General features: G+C 41.6%; 1 protein-coding gene across 1 annotated transcript in view; it reads right to left on the minus strand.

Annotated features, from left to right (window-relative positions):
• Positions 1 to 26,762, minus strand: part of LOC143828879 (uncharacterized) — a 140,934-nt gene that overhangs the window by 48,853 nt on the left and 65,319 nt on the right. The window lies entirely within an intron of this gene.

A 26,762-nucleotide genomic window follows, 5' to 3' on the forward strand; every position in this document is an offset into this window, starting at 1 on the left:
GTTTAGTGATTAAGATGTATTTCTCACAATGTATTTCTCACAATGCCCCAAGATGACAGACTCAAGAGAGGCAGCATATACATTTAAATAATAAATAAATACAAATAAATAATAAAGGCATATCTTCTGTCTTTTTCTTCATGGTCTAATCCAGAGCCATATCTCTAATCATCAACTCATTTCCTGCTCCAATTCTCTTCTGCACAGGTCTTGGTTGACATTCTGTCCTTTTGCAGCCAGACTTAGTCCTACTCAGCAGAACTATTCATTCCCATGTTGCTACTTCCTTTGCAATCTGAAGCGCCGTTACACCCTTCTGACCTCATTACCCGCAATGGACTTTGAAGAATAAAGCTCTCTAGAATTAGTTTCTTAAAAAGCTATCCCCTGAAATGAAAGGGGAACAGGACCCCCTATAACTCCTGCTCGGTGAACAGATATGATAGATCGTACTAGGTTTTTTTATGAAGGTTTCTTACTTCCATCACTGTAAGAAATTCTGTGGGCAATTAAAAATTGTATTTATTAATCTCCAGCTGTGGTCCAGAAAATGACTGAATTTTTGTAACTGTATTGTGTATTTACTCCATGTATGCCCTACCTTTCTCTGCAATGGGGATTGGAAGAAGTTTATATTGTTCTCTCCTCTCACATCTCTATGATGTAGGTTAGGGTGAGAGTGCAACACTAGCCTAAGGGAACCAAGGAAGCTTCCATGGCCAAGTAGGACCTCAAGGCAGGATTTTCCAGATCCTATTCTGACATGATAACCATTACACCCTACTGGCTCTCTCTTGACATTTGCATGATTATTCTCACTTTTTGTCTAATAAATGCTTGAGTTGTTTCTGGGGGAGGGACTAAAACCACTGTTTGAGCTCTAAACATAGAATCAATAAGTTTTCAGGCCACCTGAAATTCCTATTGATCTCACTCTTTATAATTTTTCCCTCTTTCGTGTTCTGGGTAAAAACATCAGAGGGCTGAAGTCGAGGCATGTTCAAGGTGTATTTCTGGAAAGGTAATTATCATATAAATTTTCATTTGGTTACTGAATAGCAATTACATGTCTTCTACCAAGAGGCCTTTGAAGAGTTTCCCAGGAATGTTCACCAGCCACAATATGTAAGCATCACACCGAAAGGAGGGGGGAGGGGGGAATAGAAAAATGTAGGATGGAAGTCAATCTTTTGACATTCCTACCTACCTTGTCTGGAATAAGTTGGAGACTTACTTCTCCCATAAGCTATTTGGAAAGAAATCCTAAAGGAAAGCATCTGTATTGTCTTTTTTCCCCCTGTACTTGCTTAATACTGAAATATACCTTGGAAATGATATGTCTGGTGGTTGACATTCCTTTGGACTGGAATCAGAACACTCAGCCCCCGGAGAATAAATTGTACTTGGTGTCGAAGACAGTAGATAGTTGCTCACTGTGTCATATTTGAAGTTAAATTCTCATTGTTTCAATTTATACATGGCTTATCCCACCAGGAATCTTCAGGCCCACACAGAGACTCAGGGCAAAACCACAGAGGAGGCTTCTTGTTCCAGAGGCAAAATAAAGGCAGAGGCTTTCCCCCTCACACAGATTTTCATCTGTTAAAAAAACAAAGAATGGCGCAAAACTGATGAAAATGTGTAACTTCAGCCGTCTGATGTGACGACAACGAAACTTCCAAATTGTAAGGGATCGCTATTTTTTAAGAAATGGGGAAAGGAAGGAGAAACAGCAGTTTTCATCCACTCTCTCATATTCCTCATACTGGTGGATAGATTCCTGAATCAATTCATTTCCTTTTACAGAGGCAGCTGGAAGCTGCTCATTGAAAAGAACTGAGGGGCATAGCCCTTGTAAAGGCCCACTGTTTGTTCCTGATGTGGCATTCATCAGCAGACAGTGAGGGGGGAATGAATAGAAAGAGTCCTGCCAATGACTCAGGGTCCCAGTCCCAGTATATGGGACCATGTATATGGAACCATGACCAAGGGTCAGGGCATCAAGCCCGAAATCCTGGCACTAAGATGACTGGCTTGGTGTACCAAAGATGGGCAGAGGTATGAGAATGGGATGTGAGGATTCAGAAAAATCCATCAGCCATTTTGGTCAATGCAGGGTCCAGACACACCATTCTTCATGACCAGAATGACCAGATTATTTTAATATATTGTAACCTGCCCTGAGCTACTAGGAAGGGTGGGAAATAAGAATAAATATTATTATTATATTAAGACTGCCTAAGCTTGTATATTAAGACTGACTAAGAGGAACCTCTTATGGCGCGGAGTGGTAAGCGGCAGAAATGCTGTCTGAAGCTGTCTGTCCATGAGGTTGGGAGTTCGATCCCAGCGGCCGGCTCAAGGCTGACTCAGCCTTTCCATCCTTCCGAGGTCGGTAAAATGAGTACTCAGCTTGCTGGGGGGTAAACGGTAATGACTGGGGAAGGCACTGGCAAGGCCACTCCGTATTGAGTCTGCCATGAAAATGTTGGAGGGCGTCACCCCAAGGGTCAGACATGACCTGGTGCTTGCACAGGGGATACCTTTACCTTTACTTAAGCTTGAGTAAAGCCAACTTGCTACAGTGGTTAAGAGTGGGGGCCTCTAATCTGGGGAACCAGGTGTGATTCCATCCTCCTCCTCTACATGCAGTCAGTGGGGTGAGGAAGAGGAGGGGTAGGTGATTGTAAATCACTTTGAGACTCCTTCAGGTAGTAAAAAGCAGGCCAGAAAAAAAAAAACAGCTATTTTTCTTCTTGCAATGCAGACAGGTAAGTAGTTGGGCTGATGAACACACAAGCTGGTAATGCCAGTAAAGAGGGAAGCTGAATTAATTGGCCACCAGGATTCTTCTGTCATCCATGCTGTGTGTTGGGAGAAATAGGAACATTTGTAGCTTAGGAACAGAATATATACAAAGCTCAAACAATGAGAAAGCATAAAATAATAGTTCAAATAATCTACATTGGTTCAGTTGATGATTCAGGTATCAGGCATAAGGTCATCTCTTCAGTTGATTCTAACATCCATGATGGGCTATCAAGTAAGCAGAAATAAATGTAGGTCCTAATATGTTACAATATTTTAGCCCTGGGTTTACGCTTAACAGTGTTCTTAACTCAATGGCTTGGATAGCTAGATAGCAGTTCAGTGCAGTCCTAAGAACCATTTTCAGTGAGTCGGCATTATTGAAAAGACCAGAGTAAGATGCTGAATAGATACAGTTTCTCTTGTCAACAGTAACATATTTACTTGCATTCCATTTGGATCTTTTAATCAAACCATTCTTTTAAAAAAGAAATCCCCAAGTTTTAGCCATCATGATTGCATCCCACACACCATGTGGGGTATTTGCTCTTTTAGGCAGTCTCTCATCCAGCATCAGCTGACTTCAGCTCTTTCTCCTGACCCAAGCCGCTATTTTCAAATTATGTGTATCCAACCTATGATCTGGACATGCAGGAATTTACCCAGGTGGAGATAATGCCATTTTGTCCATGACTTTCGGCTTCACAGTAAATCAACAGACTATTGTTACACCAAGCCAACCCAAATCAGGTCAAAACGGTTTGCAGTATGCAGACTACCTTGAGTGGCATCAGGAAAAAGAGCTCTTTGGCCAATGCACTTTTCAAGAGGGTGAAACATGTTTTAAGGCAGCAATACAAAAGATCAGATTAAGTCTTGCTGCTGTTCCCTTCCAGCATACTGGTATCCATTGGGGGCTGGATTTGCTCCCTGTAATGTAGAGCAGAGAGAATTTTAACAAGGTTTTCCATACACAAGTATAAAAACATCGTGATCTGCAGATCGGAACTTTGCCTGGTCTGTAATCACCTCTGGCATTCTCTGTCTCTCGCTGGATTGTGCATGTGTGTGTTTGTGTACGAATGTGTGTGTGTGTATTCATATATATATATATGAAGATCAGTCTATGTATACATTAATTTTCCCACCAGTCATGTTCACCTGTTAGGGAAACCACTACACTTCCAACACACCCTGTGGAATGCTCAGAAGAGTGCTGAAAGCCAGCAAACAGTTTCTGTTTGGGAAGCTGCCGTCTTCAAGGCTGTCTTTTCCCTTTTAAGTGCATTGATTCCTTTCCAAGGACAGCTTCATATATTCAGTTATTGCATCTTGAGTCATTTAAATGCTCACTACGTGCATGCGCGTGCACACAGACACACATGTCCAGTGGCTATTAAAACCAAATCCTTTGAGTCGGCTGCAGCAGGAGCTACAAGCACTACCTTCTGTTACAGGGGATCTCATTTCACGGGCCAAAGCAAGAAGTCACGAACAGTTCAATAATTCAGAAATAATCTCCTCCGTAAAGAAGAGACCCTGCATTAGCTCCTCTGGGGGTTTCCCCTTTCCTGGCCCAAACAGCTGTGTTGGTATTTAGACACAGGATACCAGCTCAGCTTCAAGTTCCAGCACAGCCTCACCTCACATCCTGCAGGCTTTAAAGTTCCCAGATGGTCTGTGCAGTGCTCAGCCAACCAGCAAGTGCTTCTATCTGGTGTATAACTTTTTGGAATGCATATGTGGGGAAAAGTTGGAAGGAAACGAGGAAGAAGGGGGGGGATGCCAGATCATCTTCCCAGAACATTTCCTTTCTCATCTCTTCAGTTCTCCCAGACAGAAACAAGCCTTCCAAGAACAGCATTTCACGTGGCTCAAGTCTGTAGCTGTGCATACAGGACACCATTTCCCATTCAATGTTCACTTCGTGTGAGCAACATGCACTCCGTTGACTCCTAAGAAATTGACAGAGCGATAGGTTGCCAAAGCAGAGAGGTGTGTGCTATAACCAGTTCCTGTTTAAGGTTCTTTTCTTCGCCACCTTGTGGCGTCCCAGTTAGCTGTTTTCTAAAACTCAGCCCTGCTCCTGTATTTCCATTCATCCGGTACAACGTCATACCAAACTGATTAAAAAGTAAGTATTTGGCATGTCCATATGAGTTGATAATGCTAATAAAAATAAAAACTGAGCATATGCATCAGATCCTTACCTGCCCACACATGTCATGGGAACAAATGCAGAATCTGGGCAATCTGTAGGGCTAGCATCTTCCAATGACCTTGGCAGTGTTCCAGTGGGGAATTGTGTTCTCTTAATAATAAAAAGGAAGCTCTGTGTATCTGTCATTATCAGATGTTGGTAACTAACAGTGGGGCATGGATATTTCCTACGTTCCTAAAGGTGAGTTTCCTTGAGGCATCTGGCTAGCTGCTGTATACCTGATGAGACAGGCGTTGGATCTGGCCCAGGAAGGCAGGTCTTATGTGTTTTGTCTTTCCTTACATCGCAGACTTTGCCTGGGACACTTTCTGTGCTTCTCATATGCTGTAATACCCAGCCAAGATTGTTTCCTCAGCCATCCTTCTGAACCGTTAAGGCCCAGAATGTTGATGTTAAGTTTAATCTAGTTGCACCAGAAGATTTGTTTTGGAAGTAGTTATATGAATTCAATTGCTAAGAAATTAATATGTAATTACAATGGAGCAAATAACATTTTCTTTTTTTAAAAAAAGGCCGAGAATGTTGAAGCTAGGTGGGGAAACAAGGCAAAGAGAATGGTCTTCTTCCATGAGAATACCATATAGCAATAGAAGGCAAGGAGGTTTGGCCATCTGTATCAGATCTCTTGGTCCATAAAGGGATGGTACAGGTTTCTCACACATCCTCAGAATAACCAGGGGACCAGAACCAGTGTCTCTTGGATTGGTCTATGAGTCATTAGACCAGATTCGGTCCATTTGCCATATATGGTCATCCATTATCACTCAGTAAACTTATTTTTCTTGGCAGCCAAAAGACACTTAGGCACCTGGGAATTTACCTGCCCAGTACACAGCATTTGGCTTTTGATGGGCCACAAGTTGAATGATTTCCTTCTAAAACAATATTTCTTAGTCTCATAACATGATTTCTGTTTATCTTGTTTGTTCAGTACAGTACCAGCAATTTGTTTCCAGTCTGACCAGAGTACGTGGTATATTTCCAGTAATTTTTATTTTGAGTTAGTTATTCATTAGATATTTTAGTTGCCACTCACACAAAGGATCTTGTGGTGACTTATAACATTAAAACCAAGAAGGTAAAACAATATAAAAACAAATAACAAATATTAAATATTAACATTAAAAATCAAAATATTTAAAGACATGGTTATCATCATACCACTATTAAAACTATTATTGTTTTATTTTGTGTATTATAGTGTATTTGAGGTTTTATGGATTTTACTGTATGATTTTATTGGGGGGTTTATGCTGTAACTCGCCTCAAGCCTCCAGGGAGAGGAGAGAAACAAATCTAATAAATAATAATTATAATCATAACCATAACCATAACCATAAATGTGATTACCCTCCAAAGGCCAACCTAAATAACTCAGCTTTGCATGCCCTGCGGAAACTAAGCAAATTCAGTAGGGCACAGATGCCAGTCAAGAGTGCATTCAACAACATAGGGGCCACAACTGAGAAGGCCCTTCTCCTGATGACAGCTAAGTGAGCAATCCTGGAGCCAGGCACCTGCAAGAGGCCCCTAGATGTTAACCAAAGAAAGACTGGTGAGTTGTAATGGGAGAAGCACTTCTGTAGATTATTAAGAGACATCTTGAATTGGATCCAGAGAATAATTGTCATGTGCCAGCCATCTGTCACCTTCAGAGGACAAACTGGAGGAAGTTAGGCCCTACATCAATAGAATGCCCACCCAAGCAGCTGGGTTGAGAAACAGACCCAACAGAAGCAAGAAAGCTTCCCAGCTACAGCCAGACTGTTCATTCCGGCAAGGGATGACAGAAAGGATATAGAGGCCAGAGCCTCAGTCTCCACCAGACTCTTCCAAACCAGTGGGGTGCAGATGAAAGAAGAAGCATTTGACAGCTTTGGTGAGAAGATGGAGCTCTCCACTAATGACACAGTTATTAATGTTCATTCCTGGAGCAGAGTCTTTACAGTAGCAGGACTGAGATGCTGATAGAAAGCAGCAAAGACCTACACCAGGAGGATAAAGAATCCACCAGGAAGAAGCAACACCTTAGCTTTGGGTATGAGTCAGCAAAAGGAGGCAGTTAAAAGGAACACCCTGAGCAAGGCTTGGTATTGAAGCAAACTTGTTTGTGACTGGCTCTGTGAGTTGGTCCACTCTATGCTACCTTCTTGTACCATGTCCTGTTTAACCTGTGTTTGCTTTTCCAGCTAGGAACCCATTGTTGTGTCTGTAGATCTCCCAAGGACTGAGCTCGAGGTCTGAGGCAGGATTGTAGCTCACAATGTAATTGACCAATGTGTGACTAGATCCCATATGCCGGATCCAGTACATTCAAACTGAAACTGACCAACCTTGTGCACTGGTGGAAAGATCCATTATTTGCTTGTATATATAAGTCGGGGGTTTTCAGGGGTTGGTTGGTTCAGTTTGCAGTTTAGCTCATTACTTCTTATAACATGCTGGGGTCTTAATAAAGAGTTCAAAACACTTCCAGTGTCTGTGTCCACCTCTGAACCCATGGATTTAACATCCAGTTCCCGTATCCTGCCCTGGCTCCCAAGCCTTGTATACTGCACTCCATATTCTTCTTTTCCCTTGACTCTTAGACTGAACCTTTGGCTCCCTGTGTAGACAACCTGCAGCTTCTGAAGCTATGATGGATCCTCCCACACTTCCCCACTCTAAGATAATTTTATCTCCAAAATAATAAAGTTGATCCCTCACAGACTATGCTGCCCTTGTAGTATGGTTCCTTTGTTATAAAATGAAGCTGACAGTCCCACTGACATATCTTTTGGCTTTAACTCAGCTCTAGAATTTAATTGGAAAGTAAAAAAAGGACTCTTTTCTCAAACCTATTGTCAGAGTGACACTGAGGCATTGCTAACAAGCAATAAACAATACATAGAGGGAAAGTTAGTTGGAATGAGGAAATCAAGTTTTGATATACAAACCAGACATTTTACATTTAGAGATCTTAGTAACAAGTATTTCAGAGGTGTTCAAGCTTTTTCTTTAAAAGTTGAGATTTCTTGACAATGGTGAGGTTTTTTGTTTCTTTGTTTATCTCAAATATATCTGTTCTTCTTTGAGTTCAAAAAGGCAAGTATTGTCTCATGGTACTCTCATGGTACTTCTGGAGGCCTCACTTCAAGAAGGACGTAGATAAAATTGAAAGGGTACAGAGGAGAGCGACAAGGATGATCTGGGGCTAAGGGACCCAGCCCTATGAAGATAGGTTGAGGGACTTGGGAATGTTCAGCCTGGAGAAAAGGAGGTTGAGAGGAGACATGATAGCCCTCTTTAAGTATTTAGAATCATAGAAAGGAACTCTTCCGCCAAGCATTTGGTTGAGGCTGGGTGGTGGAACATCAATCAGGCTCCCTCTTGAACCACCCCACTGTAGGTGGGAGGTGGTGTTTCTAGCCAATGTGGGGGGGGGATTGGTTGGGGTTATTCTATATTATTTTCTGGTTCGGTTTTAATTGTATTTTATTGTTGTGAACTGCCCTGAGTTGGCAGGTCAGGGAGGGGCAGTATATAAGTCCAATAATAAATAAAATAATAATAAAATATTACTTTAGCACTTAGAACCTTACATGGTTTGGAGTTCTTTTTGGTGGTGGGGGGGTTCTACATAGAGTGATTTGCAGTAGTCCAGCTTCTACCTTCAATCAGAATGTTAGCTTTTCTATACCTTTGTACTTGCTCTATATTCAGTATTTGCTTTATCAATTGGGAAAGATCTTTAAAACTAGATCTTCAACCTACTGAACAGCCAGAATAATGAAACAATGGATCTATTTTTCACATTTCCTTAGGAAAAAAAACCCCTGCACTAACACAAGGAGAATTTCCACCTTTGCAAAATGTAGCTGGACAGTCTCCGAATGTTGGAGAAATATTCAGCTCCCTCCACATGATATCACCTACATCCAGAGGCTGCCCAGCAGCTGGCTTGCAATTTCACCATTTTTAACTTGTGATGCGGTAATCCAGGAAAGTGGATTTACCACTATAAAAGGTGTGAGCCACCGGTTAGTAACCAGCGAACAACTAGGGAAAAGAATATATGGTGGGGAAAGTCATGACAGACTCAGCAGCTTTGCCCACCTTTGTTCCCACCCTCCCCCATCTATTTCCTGCCCAGCGAGAGGGGTGGATTCCCACCCCTGTGTCAGTTCAACTTCCATTAAGTCTCAATGTTGTGTTTTTTTACTAAGTCCTTCCTTCCCATTGTGCCCTCTTCTCCTCTCTTTCCTCCCCCATCCCACTGGCCTGCCTTTCCACAATCACCTAGGACTCCTGCCCTCCCTCCCCCTCCCGGAGTACTTCTTAAGAGGGGCATTGCCTCTGTGCCACCTCCATGCCACCAATGCCACCTCCCATGCTGCATCCACGTGGCCCGTGGATACTGCTGCCACCATACTGCTGCCACCACCCAAGGCAGGAGCTCTGGCAGCACAGTGATGGCACAGGTGGTGTGGAGGCAGAATGGGTGGCGCAGTGGCAGCACAATCGGCTGACCCTGTAGCGCACCTATTGAAAACCCTATACTGTGATGAGCATCAGCCAACCAGATACACATTATTATTATTAGTTTTATAAGGAAACTATATATTGAAGAGCAACTACTGATGAAGACAGGCAGAAAGCGGGTAATTTTACCTAGGACCCCGTTTTGGTTGACCCTTTGTGTTAACATTAAATATACAGAGAGGAAACTAATACACAATGTTGTCTTTGTGATTCCTGTTTTTGTTTTTCTGACTTCAGATTTCTTTAAGGCAGCTGCATGACACCTTTGATTTGTCAGTAGTTACTGTGCTGAAGACACATTTGCAAAATCCTTTTGAGGATGGAATTTAAATGGCTCTGAAACTACAAGCAGGGTCAACTGTACCACAGTTCAAAACAAAACTATAAATGGGGAAAAGCACAAAATGTTGATCTACAACATATCAAGCCATTGATTAGCAGGGTGGCATTGTTGCCAATGAATACACAAATCCTTTTGGCATTAATATGGCTGCAGCCATTTATTATGCTCCCCCCCCCCTGAAGAGTTGGCCCAGCACAGTAAGGAAGGCTGAACCAGGATGCCATGAGTCCCGCTCCATCCCAGCAGGGAGAGCAGGTCCTCTCATCCGGAATCCCTCACCAGGGAAGTGACCATTGTGGGGCCCACCAGGCATCCACCTCATTTAGGTATCCCTAGGATACTTGGCTATGAGCCCCTGGCTTCCCAGCTGGGTAGGCCACACTCATGTATCTGTCAGTCTTGTTAAGGAGGCCCCCTAACCCCCAGGGAGTCCAGTACACAAACTGGACTCCCTGCCAAAAGGGTGCATAAACTGCAGCTGCGACAAAAAGAACATAACCAACTAGAAACCTTAACAGATACCCAACATCAACATACTGGGCGGGCAGGAAGGAAGCTGTTCAGTCTACCAAGGTGTGGACCCCGTGCCCTGTCTCCCACGCACGGCTGCCACCCACGTCATCAATGGCAGCCCACTAATTCATTTTGCAAGTGGGATAATTCAGAACAGTCCATTACTTGCAATACATTTGAATGGTGGATACCATATCCAGCATGTGGATAAAAAGTACTTCCAAGGAATAATTCAAATTTGTCCAATATAGTTAATCAGATTTTTAAAACTGCCAGAACTGGACTTCATTAAACATGCTGAATGCATTTCAAGCAAAATGATTCTCAGCCTCTGTTCTAGAAAGCATTGCATAGTCTCTTGGCAATATTCACAATAAAATTCATAATCCTCTTCAGTATTATGATATACATCTTTTTACACAGGAATGTGATGTATATATAATTTTTAACTATTCATTCTGCTGCAAACTCCCTTCCCCCATTCTGAGAGATCCCAAATAGTTATTCAGAAAACCATATTCTCTGAATGTTTATGTGTAAATCTATACATCTGTCTGGACTTTAAGATTTTTTTTTCATGTTTATGAACCATTTCCCTTAATCTTGGAAACAAAATCCTTGTACCAACAGGAAAAAATCTAACATGATGGAATTATATTAGAAAGAAATGAACTGTTGACCTTGGAGACATTTGTATTCTTGAGGCAAGAATTTAAAAGAAGCTAATATGTATTTATTCATTCATTCATTCATTCATTCATTCATTCATTCATTCATTTATTATATTTGTATACCGCTCTCCCCGAAGGCTCAGGACGGTTCACATAAAACAGAACAGAAACAGTACAGATAACCTAATACATGAATGACACATAGAAATGCAGAATGAAAGCAATAAAATAGGATAATATGATGCCTGGTGCAACTTATTTTCATGACATAGTGGTCAGACCAGCCCTGATTCAATAATGAAGCAATTTGCCAGACCAACTATAAAGCTTACATACATATAAACAAGCCCTTATTGGCATTAAAAGAACTTACAGCAAGTGATCTTCATGACAGACGATTTTACCATTTTTTACATTTAGATTTATTTATATTTTTATACCACCCTTCCTTATCGTTCTGGGCAGTTTACATAAAACATCATGCGGTAATTACATGGAACATCACAACAAATATAACAATCACTGCTTTCGGATCACATGATATAGCCAAAGTATGTGTGCTGGTGTATTGTGATTTTCCCTTTCAGTGATATATCAAGCTTTATGCATTCTAGTATTTCCATGACTTTTGCCATCCACTGAATCTGCAGAAGCCTTTTTCAAAAAGAGTTCAAATGAATCTGACCAGAACCAATAGGATGAAATTAATTCAAAAGAAATTCCGTCTAAACATCCGGGAAAAGTTCCTGACAGTTAGAGTGGCTTCTCAGTGAAACAGGCTTCCTCAGGAGGTGGTGGGTTCTCCATCCTTGGACATTTTAAAACAGAGACTAGATAGCCATCTGACAAAGAGGCTGATTCTGTGAAGGTTCAAGTAGGTGGCAGATTACAGTGGATGAGCAATAGGGTTGTGAGTGTCCTGCATAGTGCGGCGGGTTGGACTAGATGACCCAGAAGATCCCTTCCAATTCTATTATTCTATGATTCTATGAAGTGAATCAATTCAGAATAATTTCTGTTAATATCAATGGACTAGACTTATGAAGCTATAAAATTTTTTAATCAGCTCAAAAAACAGAAGCCTGACATCATATGTCTCCAAGAGACCCATATAAAAAGAAACATGAATGTCTTCTGAAGAAGAAAAAATTAGGAAAAGTGTATTTTACTTTGTCATAAAACAAAAAATGTGGAGTAGCCATTCATTGAAACAACCCTCAATTGGAAGTTATAGAAGAACTAAGGGAATCCAGATGGAAGATACTCATTTTTAAAAGTAATTTTTCTGTAAAGTAGAGGTTTAATTGCCTCTAGAATATGGAGTTTTTCTCTTACCTGTCTAAAAGTCGAGGAGGGGTATGTCTTGGTTGAAGGGTACCCACCACTTTATGGGAATTTCATTCTAATTGATTGGGGCACAAAAGGGGAATGGAGAAAAATGTAATCCCATTGAAAGCAATGTAAACACCACACAAATAGAATAGTGACTCCAAAAATGTACTGTAACAGTAATGGAGGATCCAAATGAAAACTATAGTGATACAAATTGGCCCAAACCAAAACTGAGTAAAATATTCTCTGCACTTCCCCAGTGTAAGGTCTAGGCAGAAGTAAGTTCATCTGCTCAGTGTTTGGTGTGAAATATGGATCTGGCTTCACAGCCAGAAAACAAAAGTATAAATCAAAGCCATAGAAATAGTCATTACAGAAGCTATGTATAAGACAATCAGGTATTGACTAGTACACTAACTCAGACATAAGCCCCATTGAACGAAATGGCTTTAATTTCAACGTAAAGTATACAGTTATTCTGTGTAAAAATAATCCTGTCTCTATTGAGCAGATCAAAGTTTTTATAAGGAATGACACAAGTCAGATAGAGAAAGAATAACACACATTGCAGAAATAAGTTCTCCATATTAATCTTCCTGTGATGTCCTCACCCCACCCCCACCATTCTCCTGAGGTTTTCTTTATGTGGAATGCATTCCATAAACTTTCCTATTCATCTCTATCTCCTTTGAGACAGAGTTACCTTTGAATAGTCTGGTTTCATAAAAGCCCCAACACAATAGCACATAGGTCTGGACTTTATATTTTTAGTGGATAGGTGTTCACTTGCATTGCAAAGAATTATGTCTTGTGGAAAATATATGTCAGACTGGACAACTGCATGTTTTAACAGTTTCACCTTCCATGATGTTAGCACAATATTGTTCCCTGTAGCTGAGAGAGGGACTGACATGTAGAAGAAAATTAGTCTTGTGCTAATAATTCAAGCCATGTAAGGGCAAGCTGATGAAATATCTTAATGGGAAGAAATGTAAACGGGTGCAACACTGCTGAGGGCTGGAGGTCCAGCAAGCTGAAAAGTGAATTACGGCTGATAGCTTTAGTAGAGTTCCTGTTGAGCAATTATATTCCATAAGGATCCGTCACTGTACAATGTGCTATCAATTTTCACTTTATACATTAGAAGGGATAATGGGTTCAGGTGCACACTATGAGTTGGTTGGGTTCCTTTTTTTGGCTGGGGAAAAGAACAGTGACTGTTTAGCATTTGAATTTTCTCACATAGTTCTCACATTTAGATTTAGTGCTGTATTTTGCAAGCAACATAGAACTGATTATCTAGATTTTCATTTTCTGAGAGGAGCTTAGCTTCTCTGAAAAACAAATAGTCCAAGCACACTAAAAGCACTGTCATCTACTCCATTTGAAGCTTTCCACTTCACTATCAAGGTACTACAGAACCCTAATTATATACAAGTATGCTAACAAAAAAATCTGTCTTGCCAAGGTATCCCAGGGGTAACCTGCTCTCAGTATTGAGCACACAGTTGCTAAAAATTATGCTGCCTGAGGGTTAATTTGATTTTTAAGTTTCTCTGTATCACAAACATTTTGAAAAAAAATCTGGCTCAGCTTCAGTGACACCAAGAATAAGCAAGTAGGGGCAAGCAAGCCTTTTACATCCCTGTTGTTTGTACCACTGTACCATGGTCTTCTCCAGAGGAATCACTTCATGTGCTGATGTAGCCTGCATTATGAAGTCTAAACACCAGTCATGTTACTCACGGCTAGTGAAATCCTTGGGTTATTTAATCTTCTTATCTAATCTGGAGATAACTATTGCATAGATCAATGTAGCCAGGGGTCATGAAGGGCACTAGTAGCATAGCTTGGCGGAGATGGTAAAATACCAGTTGAGCTACTCTGATGATCTGAGCCTCCAAAGAAGGAGGCATTGAGAATCATGTTTAATTTCCTAGTGGAGTACTGTTAGCTGCACACCCTCTAGGAAAGGTAAGAATGTTTCCTTTCCAGATCCTTTCCTACCCACCCACAGGACCTCCATCTTGGAGGAGTTGAATTTCAGGTGACTCTGCTTGAGCCAGACCATCACTGCTTCCAGACAACTAGTGAATGTCCCTGGGCAGCTGTCCATCAGAGAGTACAGCTGGTTGTCATCCGCTTATTGGTGGCATCCAAACCTAAATCCCCAGACCAGCTAGGTGAGAGAGTGCATAAAGATATTAAATAATATAGGGAACAACACCACATCCTACGGTACTCCACAGGGGAGTGTATTAAGTGTGGGTGGAAACTCACAGTGGGAATATAAGACTTTGTGAAATAGTTTTCATATGCCTCACAGCTAATTTCCAGTTGGCTACTATTTTGTCTCCCACTATTTTGTCTGGGCCACAATCCTGGAGAAAAGAGATCAGCCATTAGAGGGCTTTCACTTGTAACCCAGCACTGGCAAGGCAGTGAGCACGAAATCTACCATGTCTAACGCTCCCATGAGATTCAACATCACAAGCAGTGCCAACCTGCCTCTGTCCAACGGGCAATGGAGATCATCCATCAGTGCAATTAGGATCATCTCCACCCCATGACCAGGCCAGAACCCAGACTGGAATGGATCGAGGATCAAAGCTGTGAGATAGACTGTGGCAACCCTTTCAACCACCTTTCCCATAAATGCAAATGTGAGACTGGGCAATAGTTGGTCAGATCATGTAGGTCCAAAGATGGACTCTTCTTTCAGTCCCCCCCCCCACGCACACACACATTTACAGGGGTAAACAGGGAAAGGTTTATACTCTTCCAAAGGGAGCCTGCTATTCTCTCATCACTCAGATTGGATAGCTGAGAAGAATAGAGATCTAACGAGCAGGTGATAGGTCTCACTGAAGTTAGTAACCTATTCCCTTTGATCAGTGAGAGCCACCTGAAGCTGTCAAACAAGTTATCCAAAGCTGGCCAAGGGGCCTCCAACTCTCTTACTATATAAAGTGTAGGGGGAAGGTCAGAGCAGAACAGCTAGACTTTCACTGAAACAGTTTACATATGCCTCACAGCTAATTTCCAATTGGCCACTATTTGGGTGCCCATCTTGGAGAGTGGTAAGAAATTATATTATTATTATTATTATTATTATTATTATTATTATTATTATTATTATTATTATTATTATTATTATTTCCCACCACTCCTGAATTGGCTCATGGCGGGTTACATAAAATCCCCACTAAAACCCCCAGTTAAAACATAATTACCAACATGACGGAAAGCCTGTCCCCACCCCCCACTAATTATAGGGAGGGGAGGGAGGTAAGATGGATATTCATACCTGGATACTCATACCTGGAGGGTAATCAAACTACCCTAAACAACTGTGCCAGGTGTGAACTTGTGGATGCATTGGAAGTTACATGAAACTCATTTTTAGTCACCTTCACTGGCATCTCACAGGCTCTCGTAAGTGTCCTATAAGAGTTTCTTATAGCTTCATTACAAGTCTTCCTCCACACTCACTCTAGTCATCTCAGCTCCCATTTGCTCATGTGTAGCTTCTTGGTATATCAAGGAGTTTGCTTGAAGTGGGTATGGAGAGGATGTTGGGGTGTGATCTTGTCAATGGCAGCCAGCATCCAGTTATTCCAGTCATTGACCAAGTCATTTAATGAGTCACCGGGAGGCATCAGGTCCCCTTGTTCATAAAAGTGATTACTTTTCGCTTGTACCAACACTTTCTGGCTTCTTAGATGAGCCAGTATTCCACCGCCTACTGAGGAACCTGAAGCTCTTTCTCACACACATTAATATGAGGAAATACACACACCTGATTTCCCCTTACTAATTTGGCAGATGAAACTGGAACAACTGATTAGAACAAGATCACAATGCAACTATGACTAGTATAATGCAATATAGTTTGGAATATATATATACATACACTTTCAGGTCTGTGAACACAGGCAGCCAAATGCTCAAAGTAGATGATACCTCTAGATGCTTCCATGCTTGAGAGGGCAGGCAGGGGGCAAAAGGGCAAGATCTCAGCTAACTGCTGTCAGCAATTGACTATCTATTTGCCTGTTATTTTCTTAATGTATACATTAACATTTTTATTGTGGCCAAATGTTTCCCATGCAATTCAATGTCAAGTGAATACAAACAAATCCAAATTGCTTTTTTCCCCTATTTATCTCTGGGACCTGTTAACCATTTTCATTATACTGTATGTTAATTTATTTTCACATTCTACCTTTAAGTTTGAACTGATTACTTTCATTCCATGACAGCTTATTTGTCTATTCTATAAACTCATGAATTTCCCCAGAAGCCACTTTCCTAAGGTCACTTTCTTCAGGATGCTGTAACTTGTACCCTGTAAATGCAGTCCTCACCAACCTTGGAAAACAAGTAGGGAAGAGTCCATTGGAGTTCCCTGTGAGGTTGATGTCTCTAGCATACTGTGGGACATTCATTTGGTGCCTAAAAGAACATGACAGTTCATGGCTCACGAACCAGACATACCACAAACCAAGAATCATACAAAATCACATTCTCCTGGTTCATACCTAACTCTAACCAGGAGTTTTGCCTAAAGTCTGCATACCTTAGCTCTTAGCAGCTGCCCAAAATAGCCAGGCCATGACTGCTACTTGTGACCTTGCCGAGTGATGCACACTCCGATATTTCAATCCTTTGTTTTACTTTTGCACATTTCCCCCCTCTAACAAACCTTGCCTTAGTTTCTTCATTCTTAAGCCGAATGCTGTTGAAAAGTTTCATCAGAATGAATTATTGTGGGACTATTTCCATTTGTTAGTGAAACTTTTGTTTCTTCTTTAAAAATAAATTAGAACATGAGAACATTTGGACTCAATTTGAGTTGTTTGTCAGTCAACCTCCAAATCACTCGTGAGCCTACATATATATCTGGATCCTGTTTTTTGGAATGAAGAGAAGGAATGTGTCACTTTCCCTTTTAGGAGGAAACAAATCTCTCAAAGAAGACCTGCATGGAGAAATGATATGTGTAACAGATGTTAACACAGAGGGAGTGGGTAGAAACAAGCTGGCTCATACAAACCAAAACAAAAACACAACAAAAATGAAAAACCTGTTTCTCTTTGACATTTCACTCAGCTGCTTCCCAAATCTTCAAGGAAAACATTTTTCTACTTTGGTTATTTTGGACTAATCTTAACTTGCTTTTATCTAAAATTATGTGCATTTTTAACATCTGCACATATTTTGGGAACACTGTTAAATGTCATTGCTTGGTGAGACTGAAATCGCTTTGGACATGTTCATTCACTTCATGGTAGGTCAGAATTTCTAAGAATATTGTCCAGTGGGATTTTGATCCTCTGAGTTAGAACCAGGTTGGAAAGCTTAGCTAGCAAGTGGGGCAGATATTGCACTCCCTCCAAGTAGAGCAATAGGTCCTAAGAACAAAATATATACAGTTGCATCAATGCACCAGAGACAAGCTTCATTTCTCTGGACTGGACACAAAATTTGTAGCAAGAGCTCACTTCTCCAATCTTATTTGATAAATGGAAACTCATGAATCATGAAATAAAATTTTCTATGTGATTGCTAAATTGTCATAGAGCATGCCAAATTGAGAGGCCTGCAACCTGGAATGGGGCCTCTGGACCTCTGTACCCTTATCATAATAACTTCTGCATTTGGAAGCTCTTAAGTCTACCTATGGTAGCCAAGTTGAAGGCAATGCATAAAGGGAACAAGTTCAAGTAGTTTGTGAACTATGTGACCTGCCTGTTGAATGATGATCTCCATGAGTGCCATGTACACTCATGAGATGAGCCAGCCATGTTATAATAGCATGACTGCTTCAGTCTATTTCTGTCTAGCAAGCAAGGAGGCTGCCTTGGAAATAGATCATGAGTCCCCAGCATGGTGGCTGTGGGCATCCTGGTGTTTGCTGACACTTTACTGGTGCCCAACAAGTGATTTTCAGAATATAGGAGCTCCAGTCCAGTGGGGTTCTTAATTGGCCATTAGATACTTAGTTTGTTGTATAGATTAAAATAATATTGTTTCATGGGAAATGACCACTACAATGTTGGTTTTATTCTCTCACTGCCTTCTTTCCCAGTTTTTAAAAAAATATTCTTTATATCCCTTGCACTTGGGCTTTCTGTGTGCATCTGGGGAAGGGATCTGCCATTCACATTGGCTATTTTGTGGTTGAGTCCACCTCTCATTTATTCATTCATTCATTCATTCACTCATTCATTCATTCATTCATTCATTCACTTATTTACTTATTAGATTTTTAGACCACCCTCCTAGAAAGCCGGCTCAGGGCAGTGCACAGAGTAGTGTAAAATACAGAAGTCAAAACAATAAAATATAAGGTGACATTAGTTTTAAAATGACACAGGTCAAAACACAAGCAATTCCTCTGTAGAGCATCTGAGACTGTTAAACTATCCCAAGGTTAGTCTGAATTGGGAGCTAATGGAAGAATAGCTAAATGGACAAGTGGAATGGGTTAGGCCATAAATAGATAGTTAAGTAGATGTTAGCTTTAGACCCAACCAATAGCCTGATGGAAAAGCTCCATCTTGCAGGGCCTGCAGAATTGTGCTAACTCCAGCAGTGCCCAGATGTGTTCTGGGAGCTCATTCCACCAGGTAGGGGCCAGGACAGAAAATGTCCTGGCACTGTTTGAGGTCAGATATACCCGTTTGAGGCCAGGGGCCACAAACTGGTTTGTATTAAAAGAACAAAATGTTCTTTGGGAGGTATAAATAGAGAAGCAAACCTCTCTCACATACGCAGGACCCAGACCACAGTTGGCCTTATGGGTAAGTAGCAGTACCTTAAACGTGACCCAGAATTCAACTGGGAGCGAGTGCAGTTGTTGGAGCACAAACCAAATGTCAGAGTCAGAGTACCTTTATTGGCATAAAAAAGACAAAGCATAAAAAACTAAAATGTAAACAATTACAGTTACAGAATCCACAGTGGAAAGGTTTTTGTTTCAAATTGCCAACAAAGACTTTGTTACTTTTACAATTATTGCTGATTCCTTCACAGTACAGCTTTCATCCAGTGCTTATCATCAACACAGATAGATTTAATTTCTTCAAATAATCAGCAAAAAAGCGGTGATGTAGAACAAACAGGACATTCCAAGACTATGTGGTGTAGCTTGTCAGGGATGTTACACCCACATAAACAATATCTCTCCTGAAAAGGAATCTGCAAGAATCTACCTCGAAACAAATTTGAGGGATAGATGTTTAGGCAAGCTAATAGAAATGCTCTTTTTAATGGATACGCCACCAGAATTTGGAGATACAAGGGCATAGTTTTGTATGTTAAAGGAATATCCCAAAATCAAGGAGAACATATGCTGCTAGTGGAAGAAACTAATAACTGATCATCCAGATCATTCTAATCTCTGTAAGATTAATTTTAGTATAACCTCTTCTTCTTGCACACTGGGGCTGATTCTGCACTGGTGGTGCCACTCTGGGGTATGGTATTGAGAAACTGCATGCTGCACAGCTTTCAGTGTCCCCACAGGGGACAAATTTCAGCACCAGATCAGCTCCAAAACTGAAATGCATCCCCACAGGAAAGGTTAGTTAGCAAACTACTTGGATGGGCATGAAGATGAATTTTTAACCAATATTTGATGGACTGGAACCAAGCTCTGGCTTCTACACCCTGCAGGCCAAGTTCTGTGACAAGTGTGTGGTTTTGCCATGCAGTTTGGAAATCTTAATACATTTCTGAAAAAGGAAGGTTGAATATTTCCTAATTTGCTGATAAACACTTCCATCCACATTGGAATTCCATACAGGATCCAAAGAATTATTTTGGCACTGTACAACAACAAATTTATTTAAAGTCTTTTAAATAAAGTCATAAAATGATACAAATACATTTAAAATATAGTTTAGCACTATAAATTTTGAAGGCTGCTGGAATATTTTTGTTGTCTTTTTGATAGTAAAACTCGGCTAAAAGAGATTTTTGGCCTTTTGCAGCTTTGATGGTTTTCTCTCTATGATTTGCTCATCTGTTGCTAAAATAGCTAAAATTTATGCCTAGGTACTTGAAATGATTTACCTGTTCTATATGATTACCATTTACTTTCCAATGAAACTTGTAGCGTTTCTTTGAAAATACCATAATCTTATTTGTCAAATTTTATTTTAGTTGATTATTTTTAATCTGTAAATTATCAAAGGTATTGGATTATGCCCACTCGAGTTCTAGACAAGATTACTGTATCATCCACATATAAAAGAAGTGACATAGGTCTTTTGCCAACTAAAGGGGGATGATCATTAACTTTGTCAAAATGGAAGAGCAAATAATTTTAAAAGAGGTTAAATAAATGTGGCACAAGGATTTTGTTTCACTCCTTGTTTCACTCCTAGTTTATTAGGAATTTTGGTGTTTTAAATTTCTTTCCACAAAATATTTAATTTTGCAGTAGTTATAATGGAGCTGTTTTAACCAAAATAGTACGGCACTGGTTAATATTTAGGTTTGCTCATTTTGTCCAGTTTTTCTCTGGGGACTGAATCAAAAGCTGTTTTTATTTCAATAAAAACTTAATTCAGAAATATACGAGATCAAATAGGGGCAAATTATTTGCCCCTATTTGATCTCATATATTTCTGAATTAAGAAAGTTAGGATAGTGCAATGATCAAGGCTGGTATATCCCTTCCTAAACTCTATTTGCTCTGGCCCTAAGATATGATTGCTGGAAGTCCAGTTTGTATGTTTAGAAGAAATATATTTCACATAGAGCTTACTTATGGTTGACAATAAACTAACAGGACAATAGTTTCCAGGGAGATCAATTTCCCCTTTTTTATATATTGAAGTTCTGATAGAATTTAGCCATGGCATGTGGATTTGTCCCATTTGACTGACCTTTGTAAACAAATGTCCAAGGGCCTCTACCCACCAATCTGCATAGTGAATAAGCAAGTCGAGAGGAATCCCATCCAGGCCAGTTGATTTGTGGGGTTTTAAAGTTTTTATCTACTGAGATCTCAGTAGATTCAACATTTGGCCAAAGGGAAGCAAGTCTAATATGTACTCTCCAGGGTGTGGCTGTGAGAACTCTGGCTGCCGCATTCTGGACCAGTTACAATTTCTGGAGCAAGGATAAGGACAAACCTACATAGCCATTTAGTAGACTCCTGAATTAGCATATTGGCTATTGGAGCATTCACAGATTATGCAGTATAGGTAAAGGTAAGGGTATCCGCTGTGCAAGCATGGGGTCATATCTGACCCTTGGGTGATGCTCTATAGCGTTTTCATGGCAGACTCAATATGGGGTGGTTTGCCAGTGCCTTCCCCAGTCATTACTGTTTACCCCCCCCCCCCCCAGCAAGCTGGGTACTCATTTTACCAACCTCGGAAGGATGGAAGGCTGTCAACCTTGATCTGGCTGCTAGGATTGAATTCCCAGCCTCATGGGCAGAGCTTTCAGACTGCATGTCTGCTGCCTTACCACTCTGCGCCACAAGAGGCTCTTGCAGTATAAAATGTGCTAAAAAGTGATATGAAAAAGTAAATTAAATTATTTATTTAATATATTTTATTAATTTCTAATCCAGTTTTCTATCCAAAGGACTCCAAAAGCAGCTACACAAAATGTTAAAATACATTTAACTTGCTGATGATTCTATCCTGTCTGACACAGCAATATTCTTTGAAGGGGAAGTCAAGATCAGTTTCTGGGACAGCTGATCCAAGCTCCATTCTGAGGGAGTATGCTAGTAGGCCCTACACTACCTTTCAGTCAGCTGCCCAAGTTGCTACCCTTAAGCCCTAAAGCTAAGGTTCCTATTTGCCTATTTATGGTGGGAGGCCTCACGTGTTCAGTAGGTGGAAACTGGGACTGAATAGATGAGTTAATCATCCGGGGGGGGGGGATTAAAAAGAAATATAAGACCCTGTCTGCTTACGAGAAGTTCTTACTATAACATTCCTGGGTGTGTCTAGAGGCACCATTCTCATTTCTTGGTAGCTCTAGAAATCACCATGAATTGTATGGTAAGAACTTCTTGTAAGTACACAAGGCTTTATTTTTTTCTTTTAAAATATTTCTTCCAACACATTGCCTTCTACAAACCTCCCACCAGCATTGCCTGGAACCCCACCTAACACTAATCCTCTGAACTGCCTGAGACTCAAATGAAGTACAGATGAGCCCTACAACTAATTGCCACCCCCTCTATGTTACTTGAGTAATTCTGGACCCCATCCTTGAGTTTTCTCTGGGACTCCAAAATCACTAAGACTGCCTGGTTGGCTCAGTCTGCCTCCCGGGCTGTTGACCCTTGGATAGTCAGTTGCCAGGCTTCCCTCAGGATCTCTGTTTTATTGGTATGCACACGTGAGGCTAATCCTGAACACTGAATGATATAATAATGTCATTGGGACATTGTCATTACTGCTGGCACCTGAACAGGTGATTTTTGTTCTCAGATGGATTCTCAGTGTTACTATCTGTAGACTTGCATCCAAAGGCATCAACTATGCTTTCCTTCTCAAAATTCCAAATCAAAAAGGTCACACATTGACACTTTGATTTTGCATGAAGCTTTGTAGCTAGTTTCCTTCCTTCCTTCCTTCCTTCCTTCCTTCCTTCCTTCCTTCCTTCCTTCCTTCCTTCCTTCCTTATCAACAAAAATAATTATTATTCTGATTAAACTTTACAATTCAGTGACAATTAGACGTAAGTATGCCTTAATAGAATAACTGCGAATCTGAGTTCTCTTGATTTCAGCAATAATTAAGCACACCTCTCTGAATTGCTTCCTATAGCACAATCCACATTGAATATGCCATGGACCAGTGGTCCCCAACCTTTCTGAGGTTGGGGACCAGCAGGGCATCGGGGCTCGGCCGCGCCCACGCATTGGGCCGCGCCCACGCATCGGGCCGCGCCCACGCATCGGGCCGCGCCCACAGGGGCGCGGCCGGCCCTGATTCCCTCTCCCTGCCCTCCCGCAGTAAGAAGCTTCCCAGGCCGCAAGCTTGCGGCCTGGGAAGTTTTTTACTGCGGGGGGGGGGACGGGGAGAGGGAGCCGCGGCCCGGCGCCATGTCCTTCGCAGCCCGGCACCAGGCCGTGGCCTGCAGGTTGGGGACCACTGCCATGGACAATGGCCAGGAAAAATGTCTGAAATTAGGAACAGAGTAGCCTCTAGGTAAAATGGAATAAAATGAGCATATTTGGTTTTGGAAAAGATCATTTGCAAAATGTTACCACCAATCTAGGCTTCAGTAGATAGAGCCTCTTGTGGTGCAGAGTGGTAAGGCAGCAGACATGCAGTCTGAAGCTCTGCCCATGAGGCTGGGAGTTCTATCCCAGCAGGCGGCTCAAGGTTGACTCAGCCTTCCATCCTTCCGAGGTCGGTAAAATGAGTACCCACCTTGCTGGGGGCTAAACGTTAACAACTGGGGAAGGCACTGGCACATGAGTCTGCCATGAAAACACTAGAGGGCATCACCCCAAGAGTCAGACATGACCCAGTGCTTTACCTTTACCTTTAGATACTTAACATCTGTTCACCAAATTCCGAATGTTTCTGATAGGAGTAACTAATTGTCAGCACTCAACAAGCCACCTATACACCACACACCCATCTAGAGTCTGCCAAATTATCCTGGTGTTGATGATTCCCAACAAATATGTAGAATGTGGGACAAATTCCTATGTTAACATCACACACAAAAATCAGTTCTGGCCAGGTTGCCAATAGGTTATCCCATGCTGGCACTACAAAGCTGCACATTGTTTTCATTTGAAGGGAAGCTTGTATTATAGCTGGCATGTTGATTTGAAGTAAAGGCATACATAGTAAAGGAATGTAAAATCCTTCCATTTCTCCCAAATGTCCCGTGTCTAAGTACTCTTTGACTTTTACATAGGGTTGGAAAAGTCCAGAACATTGGTCAGGGGCTAGGGAGGGCAGAATTTGGGGACCATAAAGTCTACCTTGTGAAGCTGCCACTTTCTTACAAGTAAAGCAGCTGTTATTCCAGAAGATATCCTGACCCAGAGGCTGGCAACACTATTATATCTTGTGATCTGTAATATCTAAAGAGTAAAATTCATGTTTTCATGGGCACACACATTACAGTTGCCAACTGACTTTGGGAAATTCCTGGAGATTGGGGGCAGTATCTGGGCATGATGGAGTCTGGGAAGGGGAGGGAGCTCTGTGTGGGGGGGCTACCAAACCTTAGCATCTATCCTCTGAAACTGTCATGTCCTCCAAGGGAATTGATCTCTGTAGACTGAAATTCTGTTGTAATTCCTAGAGAACTTCAAGGCCTCTCTGGAGTTTGGCAACTCTAACACACACACAACTTGACTAAAGAGGGTTTTCTGCTGCATTTAGAACCAAGGAGACATGTTTGGGTTTTGCCGATATGATAGACATAGAGGCTGATGCAGCTGTCAACAGAGTCACCTTCCCCCCTGCTATCAGCTGCTGCGGATTACACATGAATTTCCCTTAGTTCTGTTCAAAATTGGGTTTGGAAAACAAGGCTCTTCTCCTAGTCAGATAATGTCTTGTTTGGTTCCAAACTAAACTCTGGATACAGATGCTGCATTGCTCCCAAAGATTTAATTAGGAACATGGTGGTCCTAATGCAGCCTGTAGACTCTGCTCTGGAAATGTCAGTAAAGCACAGCTGCAGTGGTGAGGAGATCTGGCTAGAAGTTTACCTACTTTCTCCTGTACAGTCTTGAATAGGGTTGCCAGGTAAGACCAGGTAGGGAGAGGGGGAACTTAGAAGTAGGGAGTAGGGAGTGAAGAAGCCTGGAGAAAAGCAAGTTTTCTACATCACCTGGAAGTGACATTGGCATCAGGGACGACACTCTGGTTTTTGGACAAACTCTATGGCAGAATTAGATGTTTATTATAGAGTTTTGCCCAAAATCCAGAGTGCCTCCCCCCATATCACCAATGTCTCTATGTCACATCTAGGTGATGTATAAACATGATTTTTCTCTCAGCTCCTTGCCTGTTTTATGTGTGTGTGGGGGGGGGCAGATTTTTCATGGTTTCTTAAAGCTTTGAAGTGGTGTTAAAGGCACCAAACCAGAGGATCCCCAGGCCCCAACTGGGGACTGGAAATCCTAATTTGAATGTCACAATGGCAGCAATCCAGAGGCCAGGGCATCTGGGAAATGTGGTTTTACAAACCAGACCTGGCCCATTTCATTTTTCAAAAATGAAGAGAACTTATAAATTTGTCTTTGCAAGTTTCTCCTTTTCAAACTGTGGTGCCATCACTATCAGCCACTCCTTCTCATTAGCTTTGGACTTTTCTCATCATCTGCTAGTTCCAGTTAGTGGCTATTTTACAAGCAAAGCAGATCCCATTTGGGCTCAGAATATCCTCATATGTCAGGGGAGGAGGGCTCCTGCTTCTCCCAAGCCATTTCTACTCATCAAACCAGCACTGTTTACGCTATCCCACATGGAGTATTCTCTGCACACACAGCTCAAACAGGGAGATCACTCTTCCCCAGCATGGAGGACAACTTGAGGGGAGAGAGAGGCAGGAGTCCTCCCCGCCAATGGTGCTTTTCCTGTCCCAAATGGACCTTGCTTTGTTTTTAAACAGCCCTTCCCTGCAACTCCTAAGAGGCTGTGAGGAGCCCAAAATGAGACCATGACCCAGATCTTTATAAAAGTTAACATCTAGCTTGATTTCCAGTGTGGTGAAAAGTATTGGTCTGGTTGCACTGATGACTGAGATGTGTTCCACGTTACGAGATTTACAGGATTTCAGGCAGGAAAAATGAGAAGACACAGCTGGAACAGCTGGTCTTTAAGGCAGGATAGTTTGTCTTGGCTGGGAAGGGGGAGAAATGGGGTGACTTTGGCACATGGTGGGACACTGCAGGTTCTTGACAATGCCAGTCATTGCTGCCAGGCCTGTCTACGAATAGCTGCCTACAGAGATCAGTCATGCTCCTGTCTTAATGCAAACAGGTAGGAAATGCCAGACCCTCCAGCCACACTTTATATTAGCCAAGGAATGAGGAGAAGACTTCACTTGCTTCCTGCTGAAGGGGCCATTTGCTGGAAGGGTCTGCCAAAAATGCAAGGGGAGGAGGGAAGCAGATGTTAATGTCCAACTGCAGATGCTAGCATCTGAGATCAAGGCCAGATGTGGACATTCAAAAAATTGCCAAGGACCGGACAATAGATCAACTTCTGGAACATTTTATCAAAGATTTTAATCCTCCAAACACATGCCCTTTAGTAGTCTCCTTGAAGTACCTTTGCAGACTGTGGGATTTTTCTCAGACCATATCAAAATAAATTGGTCTAAGGACTAAGAGCCAAAA

This window comes from Paroedura picta, chromosome 2 (assembly GCF_049243985.1).
Source record: "Paroedura picta isolate Pp20150507F chromosome 2, Ppicta_v3.0, whole genome shotgun sequence".
Lineage (NCBI taxonomy): Eukaryota > Metazoa > Chordata > Lepidosauria > Squamata > Gekkonidae > Paroedura > Paroedura picta.